Raw genomic sequence first — 12,968 nt, 5'->3', positions numbered from 1 at the left:
CCCGTTACATTCTTAAAATAAAGTGGTGATCCTAACTGACCTAAAACAGGGAATTTTTACTCGGATTAAATGTCAGGAATTGTGAAAATCTGAGTTTAAATGTATTTGGCTAAGGTGTATGTAAACTTCAGACTTCAACTGTACATGAGCTACTCATCTCTCAAATTATTTCTCCAGTGTGACAGGTACAGCCACTTTTGAATTTAAGGAAAATCATAAAACTCAGAAAGACGAAAGATCAATGTTTTGTACTTTTTTTTTTTTTTTAATTGATCACATGTTTTTGTGGGAAGCCTGGCTTCTCTTGGCATCAATGAATATACGCCACTGTTACATATCGATTGGTAGGTCATTTTAAGATAATCAGTACTTAAGTGTGTGTAGTAAATGGAATTAAATTCTCATTATAAAAAGCTAATAAAAACAAAATGTTCCCCAGACTCGTTCTGATCAATTTGTTCCAACTCAAACTCATTGCATCACCTCTTGACACAAGAGTATTCTGGGAACAGCCTATAAGTGATAAGCTAATCAATAACATCACTGAGTTATTATACGAGGTCAGCAGACACTTTCTGACGAGGGTAGATGTATTATTAGCAGATGATAACTCAACCTAAGCTTAAAGAAATACTTCAGCTTAAAGGGATAGTTCATTTATTTCCGCGGTTGGTGATAGTGGCTAGGTAAACAAATTCAACTTGTGGATTGCATTCCGTCATTGTCATAGACTACTTACAAGGTAAGGAAACAAGTACATGATCTTGTAATTTTTGTGAACTACCCCTTTAATAACAGCAGTATTATGTCCGTTTGCTGTTACATGTATAGACTTTATTGTTCATTATTCTATTCTAAATCATGAAGGTACAACTCCACCAATCAGATCCGCTTCCAGTCTGATGCACTAATGTGTTGCTCGTTTGCCTGGAGTGACAGCGAAAATACAAACAGTCAGACTGTTGAAACCAACACAAGCTGACACACACATACGGGTGTCAATGACAACAAAGGATGCTCACAAACAGTGCAATAATTGAAGCAACATGACAATCAAAAGACACGCTGCCGCTCTCCTCCTCCTCCTCTCCTCCTCCTCTTTCCAATATTCTCACCCTCTTTTCCTTACGATTTTCATTTCCTCTCCCTGCTCTCCCTTAAACCTGCAATTTAATCCTCAATGAATTTCCTCCACTTCTTTTTTAGAAATTTGGTCAAATGATCTTCAACATGAATAGTTCTATTCAATGTGCCATGTAAAAATACTAGCACTGTTCGGGAGGCTGTGTGTAGCTGGTGTATAGGAGTCAGGTGCAGGACAGCAGATATGAGTAAATAAACGTATTTTACTCAACATAATATAAATGCAATACAAAAATAGAGCCCACAATAACGGACCTTCCTACATAGAAACAATCACTCACAAACAAACATGGGGGAACAGAGGGTTAAATAATGAACAGGTAATTGGAGAATTGAAACCAGGTGTGTAAGACAAAGACAAAACATATGGAAAATGAAAAGTGGATCGGCGATGGCTAGAAGGCCGGTGATGTCGACCGCCGAACGCCGCCCGAACAAGGAGAGGGACCGACTTCGGCAGAAGTCATGACAAGCACAAAAAATACCACACAGATCTAATGGTGCATTCAATGTTCCTCATAAAATATTCACAAAAATCAGGGGGGCGAGAGAGAGAGACAGATGCTCAAGTGCTTCCTCTCTTTCTTAATCAAATTTTCCTGGATCTTGATAACTTAGAGGTCGAAACAAGAAGTGGTATCACAACGGAAGTTAATTGATTAAGTGGATTTTAAGGAGCATGCACACACACACACACACACACACACACACACACACACACACACACACACACACACACACACACACACACACACACACACACACACACACACACACACACACACACACACACACACACACACACACACACACACACACACACACACGGAGACATGATCATGAGAGGAGCTGAATGGCCGGTAGTACCAAGGCCACACAGACGAACTGTGGTTAGTCTCCCTGATCAATGATTACAGTTGTGACAGTGTGATGACTCTGGTTGATTAAGCTTGATTAAAACGGAAACATGACTTTAACAAGCAGAGGAAAGGACAATCAACTGATTAGGTGGAGGAATGTAATTTACTGTAAACCAGGGCCTGGTCAAATATAGTGCACTAAACAAGGAATAGGCTGCTATTTGGGACACTAAGAAATGATCTGTAATTTACATAGAAACAACATGGTAACAATATCTACAAGACCATTACCTAGGAATGACCTGTAAATGTAAAGCACAATCCTGTCATGACTAGCCTTGAAAACCATTCCCAAAAGGCATAAAATCGGTAGCAGTGGTGCTCTCTCATGGAAGCTTTATGTTCCACCTAGGAACAAATAGGATGAAGTAATCCCTGTCAAAATCTGTCTGTTTAAACTAGAGATATGTTTAGTTTTGTTGCATGGCCTGCGCCTCAATCCACCTCATCCACCAATGGTGGCCTGGAAGGTGACTGAACTACAACGGTGTTGGTTAGACCACAAGACGTCCTGAAAATCGGTATTCTCACGAAAACGTCTGTTGCGTCTGAACAGTTTTGTCTACACACCGATATGGAAAGGTGAGACTCTCACGAACACATACGTGTCTGTTGTTTTGCTCTAGGATGCCCACACGCTCCACAAGACTAATCTGAAGGTACCCTGGTACCAGTTAAGAAAATCTATTTTCCATGTATGAATCTGTTATGAAATGCGTTTCTATGGGCTAATCTGGAGGAGAGGGTGCAACCGCAAAACTTTAAACCCAAGGTGCTGTGCTTTTCTGCCAACAGACAGACAGGGCATTTACAGTTACTTGGAAGTGTGTTCATCCCTCATGGATTTGTTCTTAAAGCTCTTCCAAACGTAGCCTGATTAAACCAGCATGAACGCTGCTCTTCCCATGGACACATTGTTCAGTGTGGTCTAACCAGGGTATGGAAACGTACCCCTGAAGCTAGAATGGAGCTAGTGCTCCCCATGGCCAGTCTCTGTTACTGAAGGGGAAAGATCAGGAAGATAAATCCCATCAACGGGCTTCTGGCCTGTAGCTGTGTATCTCGGACGGTGCGGCAGACACGGCCCTGTGGATAGATCCATCACCACTGGTGTGTTGCAGGGACGGAAGTTTACACCCCTCCTCCCCTTCCTCTTCTCTCCCGTCCCTTCCCCTCTTCCTGGACCCAGCCAAGCAGGAGTGCTTCCCCCCTCTTCCTCCTCTCCTCTCCCCTTCCCCCCACCTCTCCTTTCCCCCCACTCCTTCCCCTATCCGCTCTCTGCCATATAGACCCAGTCAAGCGAGAGTGTCTGATCTCTGCTCTGTTAAAGTGGTCAATCAAGCCCATCAGCAGGGTTCTGCAATCCATCACCACTGCTGTTAGGTACAAATGCCATCACTAGTCAACACACATTCACTACAGCTATTCACTAAGGCAGGAACAACTCCCAGTCTACTGAATGCCTTTGTTTTCTTCCATGCATATACTGGTGCTGGCATGATACAGCAACCAACCATGCCTAAGGAAGGATACTGGGAAACAGGACAGAGACAAGACAAGGACTATTTCCAGAAAACCCAGCTTGAAAATTAATATAGATTGTTGAATGCTTCTGCCAACAACAAAAACTTCCCTTTCAGCTTTCATGACACAATGATCTTTTCAGAGCACTAAAGAAACTTCAGACTCGTCCTCAGAGTAACTCTGGCCATGTAAAGCAGGTTGTCAGTGGGTCATCTCATTCATTTCCTGCCTTTAGAAACAATTTACCAAGCAGCTCTACTCTACAGTTCTACAACACTACAACTCTACAAAGCAGCCCTGGGTTCAAACCCTATTCGAAATATTTTAGATATTTTGAAAGATTGTATTTGTTTCTGCTCAAGCCTGCCAGGTGTAGCAGATGGGTGGGGGTTTCTGCTCAAGCCTGCCAGGTGTACCAGATGGGTGGGGGTTTCTGCTCAAGCCTGCCAGGTGTACCAGATGGGTGGGGGTTGCTGCTCAAGCCTGCCAGGTGTACCAGATGGGTGGGGGTTTCTGCTCAAGCCTGCCAGGTGTACCAGGTGGGTGGGGGTTTCTGCTCTATCCTGCCAGGTGTACCAGATGGGTGGGGGTTTCTGCTCAAGCCTGCCAGGTGTACCAGATGGGTGGGGGTTTCTGCTCAAGCCTGCCAGGTGTACCAGATGGGTGGGGGTTTCTGCTCAAGCCTGCCAGGTGTACCAGATGGGTGGGGGTTTAAAATGTTGGAACTATTCTATTGGTTCCAATGTGCCAGGCAAGCTCAATCAAGCACAGATAAGGAATTTGAAATAATTAAAATAGTATTTGAACCCAGGTAGGTCTGCTACAAAGCTCCTCCTATCAAGAGGCTGCAGATAGACTTCCCACAGTTCCCAGACAGAGAATAGCAGAGTAGTGGAGCAGACAGAGAAGAGTCCCCCAGAGGATCAAACCTCAGGTCAGGCCAGGCCTCAATTTTATTTCACAGAAACAGTCAGTGCCCTTCAGTGGTTAGCTCCAAATATGACCCCTGACCTCTGAATGTGATTGAAAAACTAGAGCAGTGCACGGTGGGGAAAGATGGAGGCTGTTGTCATTAATCACATAGAACGCATGCGTACGAGCAGACATGGATGCACGCAAAAATGCACACCCGCACACCCAGAGACACATAGTGTCAGATCCCAAGTGCCTTCACAGTCAGGGGTCAGGGTTATTTTGGTTGTTTAGATGGTATGGGCAGGTTAGGGGTCCGGTCATCAATGAAATACTTCCAAATTAAAACACCATAAAAGATGACAAACTGTGCTGTAAATATTTGCCAGCTTCCCTCAATAGGATTTGAATAAACAAAACTGTAATGACCCATGCAGTCAAAAATTAACCAACGCCTGTCAAGGGGTGATTCCAACAACTATAGACCATTATCATTGATGTTCTGCCCCAAACCAAGGTCAAGTACACACACAGCTTACTGTCTCCTATGCAGGGTGTTATTGGTCCAGGGAGACAGAGTAAGGGTTGATAAAGGAGAAAGGAGTGTTGCCCCCAGGTCACACGTGTCATCATAAGTGGACCACCAGGTGTGTCATCATCAGTGGACCACAAGAGCAGTTCAGTAGAGGAGCACAGCAGAGTCAGGTCACCTTGAGGTGTGAATTACAGAGGTGCACCATGGGGTCTTCTGACACACACACACACACTGGAAGTGTCTCAGAAGAGACACTTCCAGTCTCTGATCGAAGGGTCAAAGGTCAGCAGTACTGAACTGAAGCATGTTTTTAGAGTCAAAATAAAACAGTAACCAAGTTAATTAAACTTATAGCATATTTTTCCCTCCACATTTAAACCTAGATTTAAACCCGAAAACAAAGTAATTAGTAGAATTCACATTTCATGAAAACTCAATCAAAAATCTACCAAAATTGGATGTTGGGTGTGAAGTGTACTATGTAAATACATGAGTACACTATAAAAGACCTCAGCTATATCAAGGAGCCAAGCAACTGACAATACATCATAATGCTGACGTATTGATATTAATTAATAACAGATACATAGAAATATGAAGAGTGATTTCTAGGAAATATTCACAATAATAACAGATTCCTCCTAAAGTGTGATTTTTTTTTTTTTATCCCCTTTTTCCCCCCAATTTTTCGTGGTATCCAATCGCTAGTAATTACTATCTTGTCTCATCGCTACAACTCCCGTACGGGCTCGGGAGAGACGAAGGTCGAAAGCCATGCGCCCTCCGAAGCACAACCCAACCAAGCCGCACTGCTTCTTTAACACAGCGCGTCTCCAACCCGGAAGCCAGCCGCACCAATGTGTCGGAGGAAACACAGTGCACCTGGCCCCCTTGGTTAGCGCGCACTGCGCCCGGCCCGCCACAGGAGTCGCTGGAGCGCGATGAGACAAGGATATCCCTACCGGCCAAACCCTCCCTAACCCGGACGACGCTAGCCCAATTGTGCGTCGCCCCACGGACCTCCCGGTCGCGGCCGGCTGCGACAGAGCCTGGGTGCGAACCCAGAGACTCTGGTGGCGCAGTTAGCACTGCGATGCAGTGCCCTAGACCACTGCGCCACCCGGGAGGCCCTTAAAGTGTGATTTTCATCAAAGATAATGTGATTGCAGTGGATGGTCAACGGGCATGGAGACAATTCGTTGTATTGTAATGCTGGTCGAGAGCTACCTGAGTTCCTCAGTTAAAGTAGATCCTTCACTGTTAATTCACATGTAACATAGCTGCTAGCGGACCACTTGGCTGTGCTGTGAAGGGGCTGGGGGTTTAATAGAGGATTATGGTGCTGTGTGTTAAGAGACTGAACTCTCTGCCATGCCCCTTTACGGCTCTGCTCTCGGCCTACGGTATGTGGACTTCTGGATAAAGGTAGTGCTACAGTTTAGGGAACAGGATTCCATTTGGGATGCAACCAATTCAACATAATTGACAACTTCATAGTCTTCCACACACAATGTGCTCTGTGTAGGATCTCAGTGTAGCATCCTCTCTCTCCTCTCCCACTATTGTAGGATCTTCATTTGAGCCAGTTTTCTACAGCAGGAAAATAATCTTGCAGTAAAAGGAATTGTGATTTATTATGTGGATAATAATTACTGTAAATTGTTGTAGGGGTTGATATATTTTTTGAAAGGGAAAATCAAAACTGAAAAAAAGTGGAAATTACAAACTTCAGATGCTTTTTTAATCCTCAAATACAGTTCAGGTTTTACACGTCATGCATTGCAGGGAAGTTGTCTTGCAACAGGGTGATCAAATTAAGATCCTACATCTGTATATTTCCCAATAAATGGAAATGAAAATGCCTGACAAAAATCATTACGTAATTTGTGTTCAATGAAAGGACAGAATCACAATTGGACTGATTTCCGTTCTTTGCTGATGTAATGTAATGCATCTGTCCTCGCGCTACTAGACCCTAGTGCTGCCTTTGATACCATCGATCACCACATTCTTTTGGAGAGACTGGAAACCCAAATTGGTCTACACGGACAAGTTCTGGCCTGGTTTAGATCTTATCTGTCGGAAAGATATCAGTTTGTCTCTGTGAATGGTTTGTCCTCTGACAAATCAACTGTACATTTTGGTGTTCCTCAAGGTTCCGTTTTAGGACCACTATTGTTTTCACTATATATTTTACCTCTTGGGGATGTCATTCGAAAACATAATGTTAACTTTCACTGCTATGCGGATGACACACAGCTGTACATTTCAATGAAACATGGTGAAGCCCCAAAATTGCCCTCACTAGAAGCCTGTGTTTCAGACATAAGGAAGTAGATGGCTGAAAACGTTCTACTTTTAATCTTGATGGTTGTAAAGTCGTCTCAAATAAAACTGTGAAGGACCTCGGCGTCACTCTGGACCCTGATCTCTCTTTTGACGAACATATCAAGACTGTTTCAAGGACAGCTTTATTCCATCTACGTAACATTGCAAAAATCAGAAATGTTCTGTCCAAAAATGATGCAGAAAAATGAATCCATGCTTTTGTTACTTCAAGGTTAGACTACTGCAATGCTTTACTTTCCGGCTACCCGGATAAAGCACTAAATAAACTTCAGTTAGTGCTAAATACGGCTGCTAGAATCCTGACTAGAACCAAGAAATTTGATCATATTACTCCAGTGCTAGCTTCCCTACACTGGCTTCCTGTTAAGGCAAGGGCTGATTTCAAGGTTTTACTGTTAACCTATAAAGCGCTACATTTTTTTAATTTTATTTCACCTTTATTTAACCAGGTAGGCTAGTTGAGAACAAGTTCTCATTTGCAACTGCGAACTGGCCAAGATAAAGCATAGCAGTGTGAACAGACAACAACACAGAGTTACACATGGAGTAAACAATAAACAAGTCAATAACATGATAGGAAAAAGAGGATCTATATACAATGTGTGCAAAAGGCATGAGGTAGGCAATAAATCGAATAATTACAATTTAGCAGATTAACACTGGAGTGATAAATCATCAGATGATCATGTGCAAGAAGAGATACTGGTGTGCAAAAGAGCAGAAAAGTAAATAAATAAAAGCAGTATGGGGGTGAGGTAGGTAAATTGGGTGGGTAGTTTACAGATGGACTATGTACAGCTGCAGCGATCGGTTAGCTGCTCGGATAGCAGATTTTTAAAGTTGTTGAGGGAGTGTGCAAAAGAGGGCTTGGGCTTGCTCCCACCTATCTTTCCAAGTTGGTCCTGCCGTACATACCTACACGTACGCTACGGTCACAAGACGCAGGCCTCCTAATTGTCCCTAGAATTTCTAAGCAAACAGCTGGAGGCAGGGCTTTCTCCTATAGATCTCCATTTTTATGGAATGGTCTGCCTACCCATGTGAGAGACGCAGACTCGGTCTCAAACTTTAAGTCTTTACTGAAGACTTATCTCTTCAGTAGGTCATATGATTGAGTGTAGTCTGGCCCAGGAGTGTGAAGGTGAACGGAAAGGCTCTGGAGCAACGAACCGCCCTTGCTGTCTCTGTCTGGCCGGTTTCCCTCTCTCCACTGGTATTCTCTGCCTCTAACCCTATTAGAGGGGCTGAGTCACTGGCTTACTGGTGCTCTTTCATGCCGTCCCTAGGAGGGGTGCGTCACTTGAGTGGGTTGAGTTACTGACGTGATCTTCCTGTCTGGGTTGGCGCCCCCCCTTGGTTTGTGCTGTGGTGGAGATCTTTGTGGGCTATACTCGGCCTTGTCTCAAGATTGTAAGTTGGTGGTTGAAGATATCCCTCTAGTGGTGCGGGGGCTGTGCTTTGGCAAAGTGGGTGGGGTTATATCCTTCCTGTTTGGCCCTGTCCGGGGGTATCATCGGAGGGGGCCACAGTGTCTCCTGACCCCTCCTGTCTCAGCCTCCAGTATTTATGCTGCAGTAGTTTATGTGTCGGGGGGCTAGGGTCAGTTGGTTATATCTGGAGTACTTCTCATGTCTTATCCGGTGTCCTGTGTGAATTTAAGTATGCTCTCTCTAATTCTCTCCTTCGCCCTTTCTTTCTCTCTCTCGGAGGACCTGAGCCCTAGGACCATGCGTCAGGACTACCGGGCATGATGACTCCTTGCTGTCCCCAGTCCACCTGGCCTTGCTGCTGTTCCAGTTTCAACTGTTCTGCCTGCGGCTATGGAACCCTGACCTGTCAAGCCCTAATGTCTTAATGATCGGCTATGAAAAGTCAACTGACATTTACTCCTGAGGTGCTGACTTGCTACACCCTCGATAACTACTGTGATTATTATTATTATTTGACCCTGCTGGTCATTTATGAACATTTGAACATCTTGGCCATGTTCTGTTATAATCTCCACCCGGCACAGCCAGAAGAGGACTGGCCACCCCTCATAGCCTGGTTCCTCTCTAGGTTTCTTCCTAGGTTTTGGCCTTTCTAGGGAGTTTTTCCTAGCCACCGTGCTTCTACACCTGCATTGCTTGCTGTTTGGGGTTTTAGGCTGGGATTCTGTACAGCACTTCGAGATATTAGCTGATGTACGAAGGGCTATATAAAATAAACTTGATTTGATTTGAATGTAATATTGTCTGACAAGACTCAAATGCAAGCCGTATTTCCCCATACACTGATCTGTGTGTGGCAATCCCTCTCCCACTGTGCTGACTGCTTGCTATGGCAGGGCTGGTCGCAACATCTACAGCATGTTATGATGGTTTAATACTACTAACAATTAGGGCCAGGACGATACCAGTGTCGCAATACTTGTTAGTATTGTGGCAAGGAAACAAAGCACTAAACGGATTTAACAGCCCTAATGTTGGAAACAAACTTCATTAGCTAAGTTGTCATCCAGAGTCACATTTATGCATATTCCAAGCTATAGAACACAATATTTTACATACAGCAGGTTTTTAAAAGAACCAAAGAGTTTGGTCTTCTTCGTGTTTTCATTTTTGCCATGGAAAAAATATTGCGGTACTTGAATCTTCACAGCTCCACTAACAAACAATGGTGAGAGGCTGGCCAAACATAGTGCACTATACAGGGAATAGAGATCCATTTAGGATGCAGCACTGTCGGTGTCTCTCCCACTGCGCCAACTGCTTGGCATGTCAGGCCCTCTCTCCAGCCTGTCAAACAATGATGGTGTAGTTGTAATATGCCTGGCCTAAAGTAGTGCACTATTTAGGGAACAAGGTGCCATTTAGGAGTCATTATGTCTGTCTGTCCCTCAGGAACAGAGCCTCCTCATTACCCCCTTAGAGGAAGTGAGACTTGGCCGAGAACCCCCCCCCCCTAACACACACACACACACACCTGCCCGTCACTGACAGCCCTGTGTTGCAGCAATAGGAGCCACCCTGCTACCAGTCATAGGGCCAGAGAACATGCTGTTGTTCACACTAGCTGCCAGTCAACAGAGTATCATCAGCAGTCCCTCTGCTGGGAGCAAAACCAACCTAAAAGAATGTCAGCTATCTGACTGGTTGTATTGGAGCTGGCTTGATCAGAAGTAAGATGCAGAAAAATACACAAGCACACACACACGCACGCACACGCACCAAGGAGGGCACCGATAACTCCCAACTAAGCCGAATAATGAATACAATCCTATTTTAATTACATTTTGTAGCCATAGGTGACCATATTCATTTGTGAATGCCGCCCTCGCAGAGAGGCGTGCGCTGTATTATACCACTGAACACCTGCATCAACTGTTCTTCAGAGCGAGCACAGTGTTATCCAGGTCAAGGCGCGCCCCGCTCAGACAAGAGGCTTAGAGACGAGACAAGAGCTTTTAACACGAAATAAAACCGTCAAAGTTCAACGGTAATCCCCGTAGGTATGGATAAAACCGACAGTTTAACTGTCTGGAAAATAATAATCTAGGTTTAGTGGAGCGCAGACATGGAGAGAGCAGATATCCAGGTCTAGAATTAAACTAATATGAACCAATTCGTAACTATAAGACAATATAATCAAATATGTTCATCTCTTCACAGTCGGCTGAAAAAGGCCTACCTTTTTTTATGAAGCAATATACAAATTGAACCAATGCTATACATTACAAAGACTACATTTTCATCCCAAAATCTGCAGCCAATATCATTATGTAAAAATAAATCCTAATCAATTTGTAAATATATATCAAATAAATCCTACCATGGAATATGTATATCGCGTTGTATTGAATTGATTACAAAAATACATTTTCCACAAATGTAAAATGAAGTAGTCATAGGCCTATGCCTAAATAGACAAACCATTTCAGGGCGGGGAAAAAGTTGAAAAGTGTCAAATGGCACTTGTCAAATTTGTCATTTCGAACTATTAGGCCTACGTGAATCCAGGTTTCATCATCAAGCCTACATCTTCATTGTTTTGAGTGAACAAAACTGACTTTTAAAACATTATTGCGTCCCACTGCAATGATGTGTTCAATTGGGACTCATTCTACCCGGCTGTTTTAAGGCGCGTAAAACAACGGTCTTGAATTTCAGAACCATGGACAGCTCCCGGTGCTGAATAAGAAAATCCACTTGATAATGCTCCTTGACTCGTTTGATTGAAATTCAGAGGTAGAATTCTATGCGAGAAGAGGTCAAATAAAAAATAAAAAATGATTCCAAGGTGCCTAATCTATTATACGATAATATTCCTTTATACAGGGAAATGTAATTTGGCCTATACAATCTGTGATTTTACGTTCACAGTGAAGAAACATTTACGTAGCGGAAAATTACAGGTCAAGCTTTGGTCTATATGTTGCATCTGAGATGTTGGTGTTCACATCCTACAAGATAGTCTAGCTGTATCCTTATCAAAGCCCACATCAAATAAGCCCATGTGTAACGCAAAATATAGATTACATTTAAATTAATTTTATTATGATTACTAAATGTTGCGAGATTTTTTAATTGTATAGGTCCTGGGAACACTCTAATTATTATAATTCTGTAGAATTGATTAAAATCTCACTCTTAATAATTACATAGGATATCTTCCTGTAAATGTGTCACAAATTGTAAAACCCTTTGTAGGCCTATCTATATGCTTACATTTTAAGCATAGCCCAATGCGCCATGGAAGTTTTCAGACTCATTTTAGATAATGTGGTAAAATAATACCGCACGGACAACTAACAATAACGACCTGTTTTTCTGAATTTAAATTAAATTAAATACTATTCCGTCAAGCCGATAGAAAACCACCAGTAAATTAATTAGCTTGATTAGAATCATTTTGGTTTGAATAAATGTCGTTTTGCGTGAGGATTATGCAGATGAAATAATTATTTATTGAAATGTCAATAGGACAGTTGTAAGAGAAGCCAGTTGAAATAAGCGTATTTCGTGAAATCTAAAATGTGTTGGGCGAAAAATGTCCTGTGGTAAGTTCACAGGAAATAGACAGAAGCCTATCCATTGTGTGTGTGTGTGTGTGTGTGTGTGCGCGCGCGCGCTTGTGCGTGTGGGTGTTTTGAACTGTATATTACAAAACATTTGACTTACATTCATTTTAACACCGGACAGTATAGTTTGACACAGTGCTGCCGTAGACCTGATACCAATAGCCTCTTAAAGGAATAAACATTTATTTTGAGTTGCGTAGAGAGACTGAGTGAGTGAAGGGAGAGAATCCCCGCTCAATTCCAGTAAGAATCAAAGGCGGATTCATTTAGGTGTATGATGTGGCATCTGCTAGTCTTAGTGCCAAGTTATCTGGGTTAGGGATAGGGAACAGAAGCTTAGACAACACATTTTTGTGTGAAGGCATTAGGCTACTCTCCTCGAGGTGTCTGCAGAATTCACACGAAAGCCGAACGCGTGTGTGTTTATTTTATTTTTTGCAAATGATAATATAGCCTACTTGGAAAGTGACTTTATTTGAAATATTTAAGTGGCATTCTTTTTTATATCAGAGAGTCTTCCTGTTAC

The 12,968-nt window shown here is 43.0% G+C and overlaps 1 protein-coding gene across 1 annotated transcript in view; it reads right to left on the bottom strand.

Annotated features, from left to right (window-relative positions):
* Positions 1-12,968, bottom strand: part of LOC129831004 (neurexophilin-1) — a 62,496-nt gene that overhangs the window by 47,894 nt on the left and 1,634 nt on the right. The window lies entirely within an intron of this gene.

Source organism: Salvelinus fontinalis, chromosome 32 (assembly GCF_029448725.1).
Source record: "Salvelinus fontinalis isolate EN_2023a chromosome 32, ASM2944872v1, whole genome shotgun sequence".
In the NCBI taxonomy this organism is placed as follows: Eukaryota; Metazoa; Chordata; class Actinopteri; order Salmoniformes; family Salmonidae; genus Salvelinus; species Salvelinus fontinalis.
Note: the sequence above shows the minus strand (reverse complement) of the source record. Positions and strands in the feature narration are given on the sequence as shown.